Source organism: Abramis brama (genome assembly GCF_963993115.1).
Source record: "Abramis brama genome assembly, chromosome: 4".
NCBI lineage: Eukaryota > Metazoa > Chordata > Actinopteri > Cypriniformes > Leuciscidae > Abramis > Abramis brama.
In genome coordinates, this window is record NC_139966.1 from 32,154,984 (window position 1) to 32,176,667 (window position 21,684).

At 39.8% G+C, this 21,684-nt stretch overlaps 1 protein-coding gene across 3 annotated transcripts in view; it reads right to left on the bottom strand.

The window, feature by feature from the left end:
• LOC311081775 (uncharacterized protein) overlaps window positions 1-21,684 on the bottom strand; it is an 88,125-nt gene that overhangs the window by 31,373 nt on the left and 35,068 nt on the right. For 2 of the 3 annotated variants that reach the window (XM_084112408.1, XM_084112412.1), the window contains exon 1: window positions 8,911-9,030. The exons of the other annotated variant lie outside the window; for it this stretch is intronic. The gene's annotated coding sequence lies outside the window, so the exon portion shown is untranslated. Of the gene's footprint in view, window positions 1-8,910; window positions 9,031-21,684 lie in introns of those variants that run through there. 3 annotated transcript variants of the gene reach the window in all.

Sequence of the window (21,684 nt, forward strand, 5' to 3'; positions counted from 1 at the left end):
TCCTTCAGGGTCGCATGGAGAGGCGGGGTATCCAGAACTCATCAACTGACCACAGGTGTTCCCCAGGGTTCAGTTCTTGGTCCCCTCCTCTTCTCCATCTACACCACATCACTGGGACACATCATACAAGCACACGGCTTCTCCTACCACTGCTATGCTGATGACACACAGCTCTTCCTCTCATTTCAACCAGATGATCCCACAGTAGCTGCACGGGTCTCAAGCTGTCTGGCGGACATCTCGACATGGATGAAGGAACATCACCTGCAGCTCAACCTGGCAAAGACTGAGCTTCTCGTCCTCCCCGCCACAGCACGACTTCACTATCCAGCTAGATTCATCATCAATCACCCCATCAAGGTCGGTCAGAAATCTTGGAGTAACGCTTGACCAGCTGACCTTCACAGATCACATTTCAAAGACAGCTCGATCATGCAGGTTTGCACTGCACAACATCAGGAAGATCAGGCCTTTCCTAACTGAGCATGCAACACAACTTCTCGTCCAGGCCCTGGTCATTTCTAGGCTTGACTACTGCAATGGTCTTCTGGCTGGACTTCCATCATGTGCAACCAAACCTCTACAGATGATCCAGAATGCTGCAGCTCGTCTTGTCTTCAACGAGCCTAAGAGGGCCCACGTCACTCCTCTGTTCATCTCTCTGCACTGGCTACCTCTCGCTGCTCGCATCAAGTTCAAGGCATTGACGCTCGCTTACAGATCTATCACAGGCTCAGCTCCCTCCTACTTTCACTCACTACTACGAGCCTACATCCCTACCAGAAGCCTACGATCGGTCAACGAGCGACGTCTCGTGGTTCCATCACAGAGAGCCACAAAATCACTTTCCAGAACATTCTCATTCACAGTTCCATGCTGGTGGAACGCTCTCCCCACCCTCATCCGGAATGCAGAATCCCTGACAACCTTCAAAAGACAGATGAAAACCCATCTCTTCTGTGAGCACTTAACCGCATGAAAAAAAAAAAAAAAAAAAAAAAAAACTCCCCTTTCCCTCTAAAACCTCACTTATCAGGCCTATGCTACTCTGAATAATGCCTGAACTTCGTATCTTGAGCACTTCTTGCGTTGTTTTTGTTTTTGCCTCTTCATGATGACTCACTTAATCTAGTCCTAATTTGTAAGTCGCTTTGGATAAAAGCGTCTGCTAAATGACTAAATGTAAATGTAAATACCTCGGTTCATACATCACGGTTCGGTACGAGTTCGGTACAATGGAGGGAAAAGCAAAACAGAAATGAAGAAGGCTTGTGCATGTCTCAGGCTGTCCCACCAAAGGAAAATAAATTACTTAAGCCTTGCATTTTTTTAAATAAGTTTTATTAATAAATAGAACCAGTTTATTTGTAGTGCACGGACATAAGTTTTATATAATTAGTTTATTAATTAAATTAATAAAAAGACAAAAAGACCTTGAGATATGTTTGGTAATAGTACCTGAATGAATTGAAAATGAATTTGCTACATTACAGATTCATATATTTGTTTTCCTTCAAATTTTAATTAACAGTAACTTAAACACTTTGCAGTTTGAATGATGTCCTGTATAAACTAAATGACGGAGTATGTTTTTATGTTTCCACTATTCGATCGCGCCCGCGCCTCACTCACACACACACACACAAATATATATGTAAACACTTTGCGACTTTTCGATCACGCCCACACCTCTCTCTCAACATATTCCAGCATTGCAATCTTTACAACGCAGCCTGCTTCAGAGCTAAGGCGGAGCTACAGATTAGGTGTCCCTAAAGAACCCGCGTATCTAACAGTAGTTCCGCATTGCATTAATTAATTTGCACTCGAGTTTTATTTATATTTATATAATAGGCCATGACGACTTTTGGGGATTGCCTCATAGGGCCGGTTCAAATAGTGGGGGGCAGAGGGGCTGGAGGGCCAGTCAAAAGGGGGTGGCGGGCCTGAGTCGGCCCACGGGCCTTAGTTTGGTGACCCATGCACTAATGCATGAATCCGATATAATGATACACATGTTCTTTCTCTACAGTGGAGCAGAGAGAACAAGCAAGAGGGAGATTTGAAGAAAGACTGCAGAAATAGAGATGAGACAATACAACAGAGAAAAGGGTTCCGGACTGACTCAGAGCAGGGCTCTTAGGATTCGAGTGTGATTATTGGAGGTGGAGCAATGAAGAGAGGGGTGTGTTGATTTCAAAGATCAACATTGTCCAACAGTGTTTTAGAAATACCACTTTGAAAAACGAATGCAAAATGGAGAAGCTGCTCACTGCAGAGCAAATATGGGAGGAGCTTGCTCCTCCTCACTAGAGCTCCAGCAAGGAGTGAATGTAATGTAATAGAGACAGAGCGCATTTAGGCCACGCCCACACCGGGGGGGAAAACAATCCAACAGTCTCCATTGACTTTGCATTGCGAGAGGCTGCCTCCTTGTCATTTCTTGCTTTTAACAAAAGACAGAAAAATGCCTAAAAGCTGCTGTGTGACAAGGTGTACAGCAAACAAGCTAAAAAACCCAGAAATAAGTTTTTATTAGCTCTCGACCCCAAAAAACGAGTGTTTAGGACATAAAAGTGGATACAGGCAGTTGAGACAGAGCATCACGTGTCTCATTACTCTAAGAACTAACGTACGCCCGCTGGAGGAGACCGTAATCGGCAAAACAGGATAGTTTATCTTACAGAAATATAATATATAAAACTGACATTTGGATATTTGACTCGCCAGTGACCAAATGTTTAACTTACTGCACACGTAGTGTATTTTTAGTAGAGCCCGACTGATATATCGGCCGGACGATATTATCGGCCGATATTAGGCATTTTCCTAACTATCGGCATCGGCATTTATAATGGCCGATAAATTAATATTTAAAAAAATGCAGCGTGCAGTGATTTATGTAAGGATGGCGCTGCCAATAAAGCACCTAAAAGCTGTCACAAAGAACTGGCAAAAGTGGCAAAAAAATAACGGCCGCGTCCGGTGTAGACACAGTGTTAAAGCTCATTCTGCTACGTTACAACATCAAGCAATATTCCAATAATTTATGTAATTATAACACTTTATATAGAGCCATTTTGCATTAGGAGTAGCCAGATGGACACGCGAGACGCGACACGTTCAGAATTAATACACTTTTAGTAAACTACAGAACAGTGCGAGCGAGAAGTAGCGCACCTCACACGGGCAGAGAACGCGTCTGAGAACGGACACTGCATTAGTGATATAAAACGCACACACACAGGTCTGTTAAATTAAGCAATACTTTTAAGGTAGTCTAATATTTTTCTGACTAACAAAATTACTGACACAGTAAAGGGTAGATTTAAATAAAGAAAAACGAAATTTAAATAAAGAAAAACGAAATTTAAATAGAGAAAAACGAAATTTAAATAAAGAAAAACGAAATTTAAATAAAGAAAAACAAAATTTAAATAAAGAAAAACGAAATTTAAATAAAGAAATTAAACGAAATTTAAATAAAGAAAAACGAAATTTAAATAAAGAAAAATGAAATTTAAATAAAGAAAAATGAAATTTAAATAAAGAAAAACGAAATTTAAATAAAGAAAAACGCAATTTAAATAAAGAAAAAACGAAATTTAAATAAAGAAAAACAAAATTTAAATAAAGAAAAACGAAATTTAAATAAAGAAATTAAACGAAATTTAAATAAAGAAAAACGAAATTTAAATAAAGAAAAATGAAATTTAAATAAAGAAAAATGAAATTTAAATAAAGAAAAACTAAATTTAAATAAAGAAAAACGCAATTTAAATAAAGAAAAAACGAAATTTAAATAAAGAAAAACGAAATTTAAATAAAGAAAAACGAAATTAAGTTAAATTAAAAAACGAGATTAATTTAGATTGATAATAACGGGTAAAAAGGCTAAATACATTTTGTTTCTATTATTCTATTTTCCACAATGTCAAAGCAACACAGCTTAATCCAAAACACAAGCTCAGACATGCACTTCGTCCATACAAACTCCGCTGTTCTGCGCTCTAGCCAGAGAACACTCCCGTTGCTGGAACACTTGCGCGTCGGCTCTATTTCTAGCATGCATGCGTTTTCCACGTGACTTGAGCCGCGCCTGAGAGACGCGTGTCTCACGCAGGCAGTGTGCAAACTCCAACCTGTTAACATGGGAGCCGAAATAAAAACGGCCATGCCACGCAGTCAGTGTGTCGCCGGCCTTATTCAAGCGCGAATGAGAACCGTTTCGCGGGGGATCCCAGATGTAAAAAAACAACAAAAAAAACCGAATATTCGAATGTCAAATTTTCAAATCGAATACCAACCCACAGAACGAATATTAGAATATTCGGGTCCAGCCCTATACGCTGATTTCACGCAGCCGTTATTTTGAAATCGAAAGCGAGGCTCCGGTGGGAAGAAAACCGGAAGTGTCGCCTTTAATCACAGGAGAGTCGTGAATGCGATGGCGTATTGTTGTGTTTAATGATGTTGTGTCAATTCTAAAACTGTACATACATTTCTTTCATACTTCAGACTATATACAGTGAAATTCATTTATAAATAAAATATTTTTTTTATATAATTCAGAAAGTAAAAAAAGAAGCAGGAATGAACTATACACATATCCTATATTGGATATTAACATCCAAAAGTGTAAATCGCGGCAGCAGCTTCAGGTTGGTAGTCCAAAGGCATTGTTGTCAGGGTGGGAATTATACCGCGGCCACGTGGCCATGGCCGCCGTTGCCCTACACTTTGGCCTTCATGCCCCGTGAAAAAAAAATCATCGTACGGCCACAGTGGCCTGTGTGCCCTGGCCCTGTCCAAGTTCCACCCAAGTAGTCTCTGAACTTCAATTAGTTTGTGGATTCGCGCAGGTGCAGTGTCATAATCACATCGATGATCTCACGCATCAAAACAGCAGTGCAAGAAGCATGTAACGTCAGCACCAACAGAAGAACGACACTCTGTTGTCGACACTGGTGCACAGATATATACACTAGATTTCGCCTTGGCTACGGCATTGGTTCATGAACTGCCGTAGCCAAGGCGAAATCTATATGTCTATCTATGCACCAGTCTGCGCACACGTCACACAGCAGGAAGCGCGGGCGCCCTCAGATCACTTGGACGTCGCTGTGTTACAAGAGGTAAAAACGATATAAATACTGTTCGTTTTCTCACACAAACCGCTCGTTTCGTGTCTTAGGCCATCAATGTGTAGGCTACTTACGATGGGGAATTGTTTAATTTGGACGATGGGGAATTGTTTTAATTTGGACTCTGTGGATGCTCTTTGAGACCGTGACCATAGACCTGCATTATATGACTGACAGACAAGAACGGTTTGACCTAAAAATATCAAAATCTATTTGCTAGTAGATAAGTGCCCTTTTCAGAAAAGGGCCCTATGCAAGGTTCCAGAGGTAACGGCGTCGGCGCACTGAAGCGTTTTTTTTTTTAATAGTTCAAAGTTACTATAAGATTTAATGTTATAACCTTGAAAAACTATAACTTACATCATTAAAAAGATATAAGACTCACGTTTCAGTATTTGACCACTATTGTATTCTGAGAAATTTATATTGACAGTTAGGCTATGTCTTAATTTGTGTCAGGAGTTATGAAATGCAAAAATGAGTCGATACCTTTAATATGAATTATGAGCGTCAGACGCTCCCATTAATAAAAAACTCCTGTGCTGTCGTCATGAAAGCGATTCACAAAACAACGTCCCTCACGGCTTTTAGCTCAAAAGTGTGCAGATTTGGAGAAATATTGATATATTCTCAGTTTACATAAGATTTCTATTGACAGGAATAATATTTTATTGAATTTATAGCCAAATGCGTCGATGTAATCATTATGAGCGCTGTATACTGATGTGCTGTGTTTTCAATTCATACCAGCAGCCTGAGGGCGCTCTACTGAACATTATAGTCCATATTTGAAACACATGAAGAAGAGCGTTCGACAATGCAGGAAATTATTAATTTATTGGCATTTGTGTTGTTTCTGAATGCTTTTATTGGCATTTGTGGTGTTTCTGAATGCTTTTATTGGCATTTGTGGTGTTTCTGAATGCTTTTATTGGCATTTATGTTGTTTCTATTGTTGTGTGAGGGTGTATACCTTCTGGATGTAATGGCGCTCTCTCTCTCTCTCTCATTAAAAAATGTTTTTTTTATTAAAAAAGTCATAATCCATGTCTTATTCCAAATTAGGATGTTATGCTATCAATCTGAATGGGAAAACCATCGAATTGTATGATGGCCTTTGTGCCCTGTCATATGGCCTTGGTGCCCCTAAAAAAAAAAAAAAAGGTGGAGGCCAAATGGCCTTGCCCCTAAAATTACATAATTCCCACCCTGATTGTTGTTTATCTTTACTTCCGGGGTTTTTCCCACCAGAGCCTCACTTTCGATTTCAAAATGGCGGCTGTGTGAAATCAGCGTATAGCCTAGTTTCACGTTTAGTACATTTTGCTTACTACTTGTTTAAAATAGTATAAAACTACTGTACATATGTAATTATAAACGTTTTCATTATGATATTATTAATTTTACTTTACTAAAAAGATCTGAGTTCTTCCTCCACTGGTAGATATTAGAGAAATTAAGATTAAAAATAGAAGATAAGGTTTTGTCAGTGACACTTTTGATATATTTATTGATACAAGTTATGTTTTAAATAACGTGACTAAATTAAAAGACAAAGTCGTTAGTGAAGATTATGCAACAGTATTTAGAATATAATATAATATAAAATGCAATGCAAACTAGTTTGGTTACAGCTCAAATTCTCATTCTATCATTCACCCTGCCTCCATTACATATCTTTGTCACACAAGTGTTTGATCACCACATTTGAGTGATCATTGCAAAACGTTTATATATTTATTCTGTTTATACTGTGTATTCTATATACAGTACCCATCAAAAGTTTGTACACACCAATTGGAAAGTGTGTCCAAACTTACTGTACTATAATACACATAAATAATATTGCTACTGTATTATAATATACACATAAATAATATCTGCTTTTTTTTTATCGGTATCGGCGCCCAAAAATCCATATCGGTCGGGCTCTAATTTTTAGTGCATACTGAGTGTCAGGATCCCACAATTTACCCATTCGTTCCAGCCTGTATCCACTTTTATGTCCTCAAACGCTCGTTTTTTGGGGTCGACAGCTTATGAAAACTTATTTCTGGGTTTCTTAGCTTGTTTGCTGTACACCTTGTCACATAGCAGCTTTTATGCATTAGGCCTATTCTGTCTTTGTTAGAAGCAAGAAATGACAAGGAGGCAGCCTCTCGCAATGCAAAGTCAATGGAGACGGTTGGATTGTTTTCCTCCTTGGTGGGCGTGGTCTTCAGATTATGACGCGTTGCGCTCTGTCTCTATAAGGCCTAATGGGTGGAGCTAGAATATCTAACCACACCATAACCCTGCCCACAGCTTTATCCCTCCACCCTCTTAGAATACTAGTAAATGAGATTAACAGATATTATGTTTAATGTTTGCGTAAATAAATACACACAAAAAAAAAGAGATTGATTTGTGTTTTTAAGAATTGATATCGAATTGACCACATTTTTAAAAAGATTCATTGGAAAATCTTCTGGGGGGAATTTTGAATGGCTCCATTTCTCCCATTATAACTTGTCAGTACCTGATAATGGCCTTTATCACAGTCTGCATGTTATCACATCAGGCTCCGATTAGAAACGTAATCGAATTTTATTGTCGATGGAAGATCGCCAATTTTGACACGAAAATTAAACTAACTTCGTTAAACTTGACAAAGTAGTATCAATATTTCAAACAGTTCAATATTACCTCACATTTCATTGTTACCCACTTTAATGTGCAACATTATGTGTGCGATAATGTCCCAGCGTTGCTGGTGTTTTCACAGTCCTGAGATAAATGAATTATTGTTGTGGCATATTTGTTATGATTTATCTCCAATCTTGTCTAAAACATAGGCTAATCATATCCGGTCAAAGCCAGAGGATGGGACACATTTAAGATGGTCAAACTAATTATTTTTGAGGAATTTGGGCTGGAAATATTCACTTATTTGAACAACTTTAATTATAATTATGTTATAATACTTGATTGTATCATAAAGTGAAATTAGTGCATGAAAAAAAAACACATTATTAATGTAGAATTTGTACAGTCTTTACTCATAATTAATATTTTATGGGATGTTTAACCTTGTCTAATTCTAATGGTCTTTAATGTGATGTTTGTATGAATACGAAAATTAATTTCTTGCTTTCTTTAATAAAAAGGTGATCAGACACTGAAGTATTGCACATACACATACAGTAGGCTTGTGCGCTTCACTTTAAATCATGAAATATGCGCAGGAATAAAGACACTTTTTTGTTTTGTTTTTGTAAACTGTGGTTGATGCGTTTAGATAATGGGGCAAAACTCAGTAATGTATAAAACTATATATAATTAATACAATAATTGCCAGTGTAATTCGTATTTGCTGATGTTCTTCTGTTTTCCTCAATGATGGTCAATAATTAAAGCACTATTTTGCTTTTCGGTATTTTAAAGTGAACGAGCAGTTTGTGACCCGGATGTGCGAAATAATAAAAAGCTACAATGTTTGAAGAGATAAAGTCATTTCCACGATGAAAACCTTTATGCACATTCACTGTAAATTAAATGATATTGCATTGAGGACATCTCCACAGTTATTAACCAAGAAAATGAGACGCATCTTTTCTATTACTTTTGTGTGGATGCACTTTAAAAATAAGACTAATAAATGTTAGATACAGCATTACAATGTCACGTTGAATAATAATCCATTCATTCTACAGCGCTTACAAAAACTATACCATTGAATTAACGGTTTTTATCAACTTAAACACTTAAAATGCTTAAAAACACAAACCTTTCTTCAGTCGAATCGTCTCAGACACTAAAGTGCGGCGCAGCCTTGTGACGTGTTCTTCTTCTTCTGTGCATTTACTGGCGAGTTGCAAACCGATAAAAGGGAGCAAAGCGACACCTAATGTGCTGGAGGGTGACAAGGAGGAGGATTTTCCGTTTCAAACCATCGTTTCTTCACCTGTGAATTTTACAAAGAATTTAAATAAGATATCTTAGAATTTTGGAAAATTAAGTATTGTTGCCAATGCCAACTATGTTACAGGGATTGATTACACTGATTCCTAAGCCGGTTGAAGATTTATAGAGAATTGGAGGCCTATAACTTTAATCAATAATGGTTCTAAATTATTCTCACATTTCTTTGCAAATCGACTAAAGTTAGTCATGTTTAAATGAAATCATAGATGATTGTCAATCTGGCTTCATATGTGGATGATAATTGCAATAGTTCTGTTAAACTACCTTTTGGGACCACTCCTAGATATTGAATATAGAGGTGTCAGAAAAGGAGATCCATTATGTCCGTGTACTTTTTCGTTCATTCATTATTCTATTTTGGAATGAAAGATGAAATTTAAAAAAGGGTGCAGCTTGGTTTTTTGTTTAAAAGAAAAAAAGCAGAAATGGCTGTATTTTGTTTTCCAAATGTATTGTTGTCATCAAATAATAGTATTAGAAAATTGGACGACATTTCCGATCGTTTTTTAATTTGTAATATTTATTTGTACGTTTATTGTATTTCATTTGACTGATCCTATCTTTACCCGGAAGTAAATTACACCGTCGTGCGAAGTCATTGTTTACTGCAGTTCATTGGAACGAATGCGTTTTATATATATATATATATATATATATATATATATATATATATATATATATATATATATATATATATATATGTGTGTGTGTATGAGCAATATTTGGCCACTAAATATTTAATATTCAATTATTTTAATGATCACAATTAAAGTTTTAATTTTATTAAATTGAACAAGCGCAACATTCAGCATTAAATCAAATATTCTAAAAGATGTATTAATAATAATAATAATGTTATTTCAACATAATATCTCGTTATTTCGACATAATATGTGTGCGTGCAACAAGCAAGATGTGCATTTGTAAATCCGGTGACGCGTGCATTGATTTTTATTAATAAACTAATATTAATTAATTTATTTATTATTAATAAATGTTTTCTGACAGTGTCGACTCGGCTGCAAAGATGAAGTTGACGATTGCCATATTCGTAGTGAACGCGCCCAGAGCCATAGAGAGTTGCGACACTCTTTGATGTCGCCGCTATGGCTTTCACGTGGTTCATGTAAGCCCCAATAGAGAGCCTAAGTCCCTCCCCTCCGCTTCCGGCTCATCGGACCTTATTTCGGAAAAAATATGTATGGTAGTCAATGGCGAGAGAGACAACTTATCTTTTTATTCCGTCTGAACTGTGCCCTGAATTACACATATGATGTTTGTCAGTTTAAAAGACAATTATTAAACTCAAGAAAGTCGCAGTTTGTCATAAAACAGAAGAGTAACATTTAGTTTTATGTGAAAATCACTCAATGAACTACATCTCTCGTCTCGCACTATGTACGTCACCATCCGTTGCTCGTATGTGTGCAGTCTGGTACAAAACACTCAGGCATGATGGTGTAACGTTACGATTGTAATGTAAAACTATAGAAAAAATGACAGACGTTAGCTTCAGTAAAGTTAGCTTCATTCATTGAGAGAAAAGGTATGACGTCACATGTGCGCCTTTTGGGTTTGTAGTCTTTGTAATTACGTATTTTCACAGTCTTATACCTCAATAGTTTTACGTCAAACTGCGACTTTCTTGACTTTAAAATGTATCTTTTAAATTGACAAACATCATATGTGTAAATCAGGGCACAATTGAAACGAGATCAAAATATTTGTTGTCTCTCGCCATTGACTACCATACAATATTTTTCCGAATTAAGGTCCCATGGTGTTCCACCGGAAGGGGAGGGACTTAGGCTCTCTATAGTTCCAAAACATACGCTGGCTGTCATGTTCTTCTATGGGACAGACAGCAGCGATTACATTATTGAACGGTAAATATAAAATAAAACACACACCCAAGTACTTTTTCAGCTGTTATTGCATTATTGCATTTTGTTAATGTCAGTTTTGCATTTGGAGAGGCAGGGTGACAACAAAATACTGTATATTACTTAGATAAGTTTTAGGCTATATTTTTGGAGGGAAAAGCTTAGTGTTCATGTTCACATGGGTAGTAGCACTGGCTTTAGCAGCTCTAACTTAACTTTTCCATATCATTCATCTGATGATGGACATCTCATGATATTTATTTTAGCACAACTGGGCTGTATTAGGCTATTGATTCCCGTGATTTTGCTTATAAATTCCGATTCAGCCATTAGCCTACCTTCGTGATCACGCAAAGAGGTCTGCCGTGGCGGTCCGTTCAGAATTCGCTTAGAAGCTAGCTCACTTCTTCTGATGAAAGTGGCCACCCCCAGGACCACAACGTGAAACATGATCATGTTAAGACTAAGAATATAATTTTAAGATTAAGCCATACACATATTATCGAACTATAACAGATTAAAAACGAATTTACGCTTTTATGTTTGGGTCTATAGGTGAGTGCAGAGTGAAGATTTTTCTCTATGGCTCTGGGTTAGTGTACAGAGTAGGCTAAGAGTAAGGGTAGCTGTAACTCAATCCAAGTAACTTAAGCAATTAACTAACAAAACACTTGTAACTTCTGTTACAGCTATTGAGACATCAATTAAGCATGGCTGATACAAATGAAGATTTTCAAATAACATTTTTTTATTAAACAATGACAGACAACAAAAATGTGTGCTTGTGTGAGTGTGTGTGAACAAGAAAAACAAAAACCAGGGGCAGGTGATCCATGAAACAGACAGGACTGGTGATGGCCATAACAATCCTAGAGGTCCAGCATTGTTCTCACAAGCCGCTTCACTCAAGACAACAAAACAAACGGTGGGATAAAGTGGGGCAAAGAAACCATAAAGAAAGGCATACAAATGAGATGGTCTGGCACAACTGGGTGCAAAACCCTTAAGCCTTGAATCACTGCCTGACATCAGGACAATTCAGAGGAGGATAAGGGAGGTTTTTGATATGCTGACGCTAACGGGAAGTGGTGTGAGCAAAACTGTAAAGAAAGCTGTATGAATTAGATTATGTGCTGGCACAACTAGTTACAAAACAAAAAAAAGGGGAGGTGGAGATGCAACTATAGTTCTATTGTGGCACTACAGGATATAAAACCCTCCAAGCCATGAATATGCCTCGGCCTGACATCAGGACCATTCAGAGGAGGATGCAGCATGTTAAACTGGAGCCAGGAGTGTTGGGGGAGGTGTTTGATAGGCAGAGGCTGAACCTTGGATGAAATGTCCATCACCCCTAGCGTCGAGCTGCATCTGGGAACAGGGAGGCTGTTTGGGAACACAAGATTACCTGGCCACAAAGGCCAGCCCACTCATGCCTTAGTGTTCATGCTGGCTGGTGCAACCACACGGTGGAAACAGGTTGTGGTTTACCATTACAGCGGTAATTCTACTGATGGCGCAGTGTACCGGCCCATAATACTCACCATCTTGGAAGCAGCGGCGTCGATAGGGCTTCATGTGGTAAACATCACCACTGACATGGGGAGCCCCAATAGGGCAATGTGGAAGTCTTTTGGGGTGACCTATGCCAAGCCGTGGATAGTACATCCTGTGGAGCCACACAAGCGCCTCTACTTCATGCCTGACATGCCACACATGGTAAAGAACTTGAAGAGTGCCTTAGTCAATGGTCACGTCATCACCATACCACAAGATGTGGTGGACAAAGAGAAGCTGCCGTCCAGTCAGGTGTCTGTTGGCCCTCTGAAAGATCTGGTATCATACCAAGAGGGCATGGCCCTAAAGCTGGCACCCAAGTTGTCTAGAGGTATCCTGAAGCCTAGCCATTTTGAAAAGATGAAGGTCAGTTCAGCGATGCATGTCTTTAGCAAGTCAACTAGTGCTGCTCTGAGGTATATGGTGGCAGAGGAGCACAGACCAGAGTCCTACCTTACCACTTCATGGTTTTTGGAGAAGGTGGACCACTGGTTTGACCTCATGTCATCACGCAATGCTGTTACTGCCCTAAGTCATTTTAAGATGGAGGAGTATGATAAGGCCATCAGCTTCCGCCGCGACTCCATTCATCTGTTTCGGGGCCTGAAGATCGGTCCCAAGGGCAGCTGGAAACCAGTTCAGACAGGACTGGTGATGGCCACAACAACAATCTTGGAGATCCAGCATGACTTGTTGAGTCAAGGGCACAAATTTGTGCTCACAAGCCGCTTCACCCAGGACTGCCTGGAAAACACTTTTTCGTTCATTCGTCTGAGGAACTCTGTCCCAACACCTGTAGAGTTCCAATATGCACTGCGGGCTGTCACTGTGGGCCAGTTCCTATCACCAGTACATACTGGCAGTTACCTGGAGGATGGATCGGACCACTTGGCAGACTTCCTGGATATGCAGAACAGCAGCTGCAGTCCTCCTGAAGTTCTGAGAGTGGAGCAGCTGGTAGACCTGACAACACCACCTGAAATCACCAAAACAGAGTCCTGTGTGCTATACCACCTGGCAGGATACATTGTGAAAAGAGTCTCTCACTTTGTGACAAATGTCAGTGTACACTTGTAGCAATACAGATATTTTCTGTACAGCCCCTTTAAGTACTTTCATTTTCTGTCACGTCCTCCCAAAACTATACTCTGGCAGGATTGGAGGAGAGGAAATTAACACCGGAAATGAGTATTAGGGGCATGGTTTAAAAAGTATAGAGCAGTCATGGTCATGTTCAACTGACAAGGTGTGTGCACGTTACATTCCCGTGGGAGGCAGTCATTGCGGGTGGATTTCTCAAGAAGAAGTGTGTTTTCGGGCATCATGGAGAGGAGATAGTGCTACTTGGTTAGCCTCTCGCTAGCGGATGTGTTCTTTGGCCTACAAATGCTTTCTCAAGTCTTTCTCAAGTTTTAAATCGGACTGGAGTTTTGCACCGTACTCCTAAACCGGTAGCTTGGTGGAGCGGGGAAAAAGACTGGCGCAAGACAGGCTGACGCTGCCGATGTTCCCGAGTCACTTTTGACTACCCATGCTGCCATCTTGGTCAGTGTTGCTATATTCCCAAACACGAAATTAATTCGTACACACACACACACACACAAACACACACACACAGCACTCCGTGCCGCAGATTTAACGAGTGCTAGTTTTCTCTTGTTTTTTTCTTTCCTTCTTTTTCTCTCTCTCTCGATTTTTTTGAACTTGAATATACATTGCTACCGTGATTTAAAGAGTGTTGATTTTTTCTCTTGTTTATTCTTGTATTATTTTTGAAGTACACTGTGTTGATAAAAAAGAAAAGAAAAACTTGTTTATTCTTATTAAACACAGTTGCATATAATTTTCTTATGTAGTTTTTTTTTTTTCTTCTCTTTTTGTATGTAACGGGTGGTTGGTATAGCCAAGGGCGTAGATTTGGTTTGAACATTGGGGGGGGTTGAAGTTTGGGTATGCCTCCTGATGCCTCCTTTTCATGTGATCATGGTATAAATATTGGGGGGGTTGTAATGCATAGATATAAATATTGGGGGGGTTATCTCCCCCCCAACCCCCCCACAAATTACACCCCTGGGTATAGCTATCCAGGACGATAATCTTTGTGGCAAGTGTATACTTGTCTGGCGCCCGAACATTAATGATTGTTTTTTTTTTCTCAAGGCTTTGGGACTGAGAGTCAATGTAGGACTGTTGCTGACCGCTGAAAGAAAGATCGGCACTGCGGTCTAGCGATTAGGACGATTCTCGCCTTAAATTGTTTTTGTTTTTTTTTTGTTCAGTTTTTTTTTCTTTATTGGGCGATACCACCGTTACAGAAGTGGCGCCCGAACAGGGACATGAACTAGACATGAACTAGACATGAACTAAATATGAATTAAATATGAACACTTGAAAATTGAGACTGTGAACTTTATCTGTGACTGTGAAATTTGTGATTGTGAAAATATGTGGATTGTGAGCATGTGAACCCCTGAACTTTTGAATAATCTTTGTCAATTGGTGTGTCTGCTTTTGAATATGTATTTGGTGGGTTTTCTCCTTTTTTGATGGTGTTTGGGGAAAATGTTCTAAATTGACTATTGAGAAAAAAAGCTGTTGATTTTGTTATTTTACTAAGCCCCTGTTGCCCACATACAGTATCTTGATTTTCATTTATTTATTTCCCAACATTTACAATTCCCCTATCCGGGAACCCAGGTGCGGATGCTCTCCCCTGCTCTAGGAGGCAGCACATCAGTACAACCCCTCACTTGGGCCCCAGAATCTGATAACATGCAACTTTGTACGTCCCCTGATGTTGCATCTCTTTCCTCAATGGATCAGCATGCCCTGCCCGGCATCCTTCCAACCCCTGGGAGGGAAATTCACCATTTCACTGCTCGGGTACAAGGTAACTGGGACAATCTGAGGGAATTCATGAAAAACCAGGAGAGAACTGTAAATGAGATTACCCAGGTACTGAAGGCTTCCTCTTCCCACCGTGAAAGCCAGATCAACGATCTTTCGGCCAAGGTGGAGACCAACAAGCAACAGGTTCTCACCCTACTGACTGCATCTAAACAACAAGAGGCAGCTGAGACCGACCAATTGGTTAAGGCTGTGAAACTGATGTTCTCGAAAGAAATTCAGAAAATGGAATCAACTATCACTTCTGCAGTTCGTGATCAGGTGGAAAGGCTACGGGTGGAGGTCCAACAGGATATCCAAGCCATCCAACATACACTTCTGAGTGGCCTTGATAATGTAACCATAAATCTTCAGCAATGTGAAACACAAATTGACAAATGTCGTATCTGTGTAGCCGAGCTGCAAAATGATTTTCAAGTGTACAATAAGAAAACTGTTGAACCCCAAATGAAACAAACAACAGCTCAAGTTCTGAGTATTACACTCCCAACACCCCAAGCACCAGAGACTATTTCAACCCCTCTATCGACCCCTATTGTGAAAAGTGACCATATTAAGTTAACCTTTCCCACTTTTGGGCGGCCTACAGATGATATTGACCCTCTATTGTACTTGACCAAGTGTCAAGATTTTCTAGCTCTACATCCTTTGACAGATGCAGACCTCCTGGCTACCTTCCGCACAGTATTGCATGGCACTGTACGTGACTGGTGGAAAGTAAGTTGTTTTAATATAACCACGTGGAAGGAATTTGAGACCTCGTTCCTCTCTGCTTTCCTGTCCGAGGACTATGAGGATGAGCTGGCTGAACGGGTCCGTACTAGAGTTCAAGGGGAGAAGGAATCAGTTAGAGACTTTGCATTCACTTATCGTGCACTGTGCAAAAGATGGAAGACCACTCTAACAGAAAACGAGATTGTCAAAATGATCCTAAAAAATATCAAGTCAGTTGCGAAGTCGGGTGAACACCGTCGAAGATTTGGTTAAACTCGGACACCAACTGGAAAAGGATTTCGAAGAACAGCTTCGGTATGAAGGGCGTGTGGGCCTTAAACAACAAGCAAATTCACAAAAACACCAAGTCACCCAACCCAGCCAACCTGCTGAGAAACCACCGGTACAGTGTTGGAGATGTAATGGACCACATCCTCCAGGAAATTGCCCACTGTATGTACATCCATCTCATCAGTCTTCTGGTCAACAACAGTTTCCCCAGGGAAGTATTCTCATCACTCTGCAAAATCAGGGGGACGGCCTTCAAATAACACTGTAGCAGCCTCTGGAACATCCCAGTCACAAGCAGAAACCCAGAGTATCTCAAACACTTCAAGATCAATTGCATTCATGACCATACCACAGCAATTAGTAGTCCCAATCCGCATTGGATTTTGGATGGGGAAAGCTATCATGGATACTGGAGAAAGTTACACGCTAATTCACGAAAATCTTATGAAGCGGCAAGCTTCAAATCCAGGACCAGCTCCAACCATGGTCTTGTGGTCCACTCTATCTGGCAAATGGCAAAGGTGAGAGTCCTCTAGGATGGATAAACACCACTATTCATCTACATGGTAAAGCCATTACATTACCTGCTGTTGTCCTCCCTTCTCAAGCCCTTGCTTATGCCATCGTTCTGGGGTTGGACTTTATCTTTTTCAGCGGCCTGCAGATTAATGTCAGTGAACACAAATATTCCTTCAAGTCTGACCTTGCTGAAGAATATCCATTTCAACCTGGAAATGCCAGTGAACCCCTTGTTAACTCGCCACCCATGAAGGAGGAGACAAGAACCAGCAAAAGCAAACTAAACTTGTCCCTGTTAAGTGCTGTTCCTCCTCCCCAACCTTTTTTGACCATGCTACAAACTGACAGTGTGGATGATGCAACAGTAATTATGGATGCTGTAAGTAAAGCACATCTACCCCTGGATGAAAAGCAGCAACTACTTCAGATCTTAGAAAGCAACCCACGAGTATGTACTCACCAAACTGGACGGACGGATGTCCTGAAACATCGCATTTACACCACCTGTCAGGTACCTATCAAGCAACGGCCCTATCGGTTGTCCCCTGTAAAACAACAGGCAATGGAGGAACAATTGGAGGTGATGTTGAAAGAAGGAATTGTGGAGCCATCACATTCTGGGTGGGCCTCACCAGTAGTCCTTGTTCCAAAGAAAAATGGAAAACTAAGGTTCTGTGTAGACTACCGTAAAGTCAATGCAACTACAGAAAATGACGCTTACCCCCTTCCAAATATCACAGAGATCCTAGAATCACTCTCTGGGGCATCCATTTTCTCTACCATAGACCTCAACAGCGGGTATTGGCAAGTGACTATGGACCCTGATAGTAAAGCCAAGACTGCTTTCATCGTGCCTGCTGGTCTATATCACTTCAACGTTATGCCTTTTGGTTTAAAAAATGCACCTGCTACCTTCCAGAGGTTGATGGAGACAGTCCTGGGGGAGCTAAGAAGTAAAATATGTTTTGTCTACATTGATGACATCATCATTTATTCTCCCTCCATGAACCAGCATTTCTGTGACCTTCAGACTGTTCTCCACAGGCTGGAAACTGCTGGTTTGACTATTAACTTGAAAAAGTGCAAGTTTTGTCATTCAGAAATCACTTTTCTGGGTCATGTGGTGAGCACTAAAGGCATCACGGCTGATCCAAGTAAAGTTGAGGCCATTCGCACCTTTCCTGCTCCTTGCAACTTGAAGGAAGTTCAACGGTTCCTGGGCTTATCTGGATGGTACCACCGGTTTGTGCCCAATTTTTCTAAAATTGCTGAGCCCCTAAATTCAATGAAAAAAAAGGGACAAGGGTTTAAATGGACGATGCTGTGTCAACAAGCGTTTGACCAGTTAAAAGCATGCCTCTAGTCACCCCCCATTCTCGGCCACCCTGATCTTCGAGTCCCATTCATCGTATATACAGATGCCAGCGACACAGGACTGGGTGCTATTCTCACACAGCGGAAAGATCTAGGCAGAGAGGAGGTTATTGCTTACGCCAGCCGAGCCTTAACCTGTTAACCGTTGCCAGTGCGCGGGCGCACTGAAGCGTTTTTTTTTATATATAGTTCAAAGTTACTATCAGATTTAATGTTATACCTTGACAAACTATACATCATTAAAAAGATATAAGACTCGAGTTTCGGTATTTGACCACTATTGTATTCTGAGAAACTTATAGCGACAGTTATTTCTTAATTTGTGTCAGGAGTTATGAAATGAAAAAACGAGTCGATACCTTTGATATGAATTATGCGCGTCAGCCGCTTTCATTCATAAAAAACTCCCGTGCTGTCGTCATGACAGCGATTCACAAAACAACATCCTTCAGGGCTTTTAGCTCAAAAATGTGCAGATTTGGAGAAATATTGATATATTCTCATAGGTTTACATCAGATTTCTATAGACAGGAATAATATTTATTGAATTTATACCCAAATGCGTCGATGTAATCATTATGAGCGCTTTCATACTCTGATACCGTGTTTTCAATTCATACCAATAGCCTGAGGGCGCTATATGCACAATAATAGTCCATATATGGAACATGAAGAAGAGCCATGATCATGTGACATTCCAGGACGTCACTGATACACACAAAGCTAACAAGAGATTGCGCTGTAAGAGCGGAGCCAGAGAGCAGAGCAAAACGGGGGGCGTGACCAAGATGGCAGCCTGAACGGTCGCAATTTTGAGTGCTTGCACCAAGTCGTCCTATAAATGTTGCTTATAAGCAGTAATTAGATGTTCTGGTTCTTTATTGAGCTGTAATAGTCTGTTGCATCTTTGACAACTTCTTTTTGCTTCACCATGGTTCGTAAAAGAGGGCTCTTGGCGTGTTCTGAAAAGGAAAAGGGTAATGCTAGTGCTGCTAGCACAAGCACAATCTCAATGGTTAGCAGCGGGCATGACTATGTTGTCAGCATGAGCGAAGAGGATTCATTTAGCCTGGCAGAAGAGGAGTTCCCAGCTCTGCCTGCTACTCCAAGCAAGCCACCAGCTGCTAAAAAAAAGGCCAGTGATAATACGAGTGTTGATATTTCCTCTCAGCTGGCGAACATAACGCAGCTGATTAACTGCCGCTCTGACGCGATAGAGCGAAAGATCTCCGACCTGAGAGAAAAAGTGGATGCTGTGTCGTCTGATTTAAAGACTGTCACAGCAAAGGTGGTGTGCTTGGAGCGGCGCGTGGATCAAATTGAACAGCCAGTTAACAAAATGGAGAGAAGAATGGATGATCTAGAAACCTACATGAGACGGCGCAACCTGAAGATCATAGGCATTCCAGAGGCAGCTGATGAAAATATTCGTCTAGAAGTCATCAAGATTTGTCGAGCTATTCTTCCCAGCGAAAGTGATAAGCTTCCAGGTGCCATTGATGTTGTTCACCGTCTCGGGAGTGCGCAGCAGAGCAGCGGTAGGCCTAGAGCAACTATACTACAGTTTTCCACGCGCTCCTACAGAGATGCAGTTTGGAAGGCTGCCAAAAGCTCTTCGTATTTGCGAGACAAGGGTTTGCAGTTCAGAGAGGACTTTTCCAAATGAGATCGCGAGAGAAGGATGATGTTGTGGCCGGAAGTTCAAAAAGCTCGAGCGGCTGGGAAAACTGCTTACTTTGTTGGAGGCAGAGCCTTTGTACAAGGGCAAGGTGAAATTCTCCTCACGGTCGACTGAGTTGGGAACTAATGCTGTTGAAGACATGTGGGCTTCTGTTGAAGAGTTGAAGACAAGACGCGTGTTTGCGTGATCTTGTATATCTGCACTTTTGGACAGTTACTGTTTCAGTGGTTGAAGCAAGATCATTTTTTTTTTTTTTTTTTTTTATTGAAGAGATGCTTATTTGCCCAAAATACAAGTCTTTATGGTGCTACATTATGTGGTTGACCTTTTTGCCAACTTTATTTTAATATACTGACTGTTATAAGAGGTTACAAGTTGTTTTGTTGTTTCAGAGTTAACTTTGTTGTATATGTAATTTTCCATTATATCTTTGAATGCCAGAGGTTTAAGGGATAACGTTAAGCGTAAGGCTTTGTTTTTGTTCACTAAGAGATTTAATAATGACTTTGTATTTTTTCAAGAATCTCACTCTATTGCTTCTGATGTTAACTTTTGGAGATCACAATGGGGTAGTGATATTTGGCTGTCTCATGGAACAGAACACTCAGCAGGGGTTTCTTGCCTGAAAAATAACTATAGAGGTGAGGTTTTGCATTCGGATAGTGATGAAAATGGCCACTTTATATGCTTAATTATAAAATGTTTTACTGTAATTTTTATAGTAGTTAATATCTATGGATATAATTGTAAATCTGATAATGACCAGTTATTATGTTCGTTGGAGGAAAGACTTACACATTGGTTATCCAAATTTCCTGATTCTTATTTAATTATAGGGGGTGATTTCAATGTTGTTTAATAGATAGGTGGCCTCCAAGACGACCTTCAAATTTAAATACAAATTTGAAACTGTTTATGGACAGATTTGATTTGACTGATATATGGAGAGAGAAAAATTTAGATGATATTGTGTATACTTGGAGTAACAAGGATGGCAGTAGACGTTCTAGGATTGATTTTTGGCTTGTCTCTAACCATTTTGATGGGAACAATATTTTGGTTAATGTTTTGCCAACACCATTAACTGACCATAAGGCCATATTAATTACAATTAATATTTCTCCAAACACAAATTGTAACAAGTATAATTCATACTGGAAAATGAATAGTTCTTTGCTTAAATTAAGTGCGGTTAAACATGAATTGGAAAAACTCATTAATTATTATTGGATTAAAGCTAAAAAGGAAGGGTTGTTTTGTCATAATTGGGAATTATTAAAATTGGAAATTGGAAAATATTTGAGGAAGTATAGTAGCACATTAGTTAAATCACAACGTCTTATGGAAGAGAAAGTTGTTAGTGAAATCTTAGCTATTTCTAACATTTCTGCGGTGGACCTGGTAAAAGGACAGAGACTGCGTCTAACAGAGCTGCAAAATGAGCTTGATAATATGTACAAAATGCGAGCACAAGGTGCTTTTATTCGATCAAGGCAAAAATGGTTAGAGCATGGAGAGCAGATGTCTGCTTATTTTTTTAATCTTGAAAAGTCGAGGGCAAAACTAAATTCTGTTTCTAAAATGAATATTAATGGCTCTATTACAGATAATGTTGACACAATTTCTAGCTTTTGCTATGATTATTACTCTA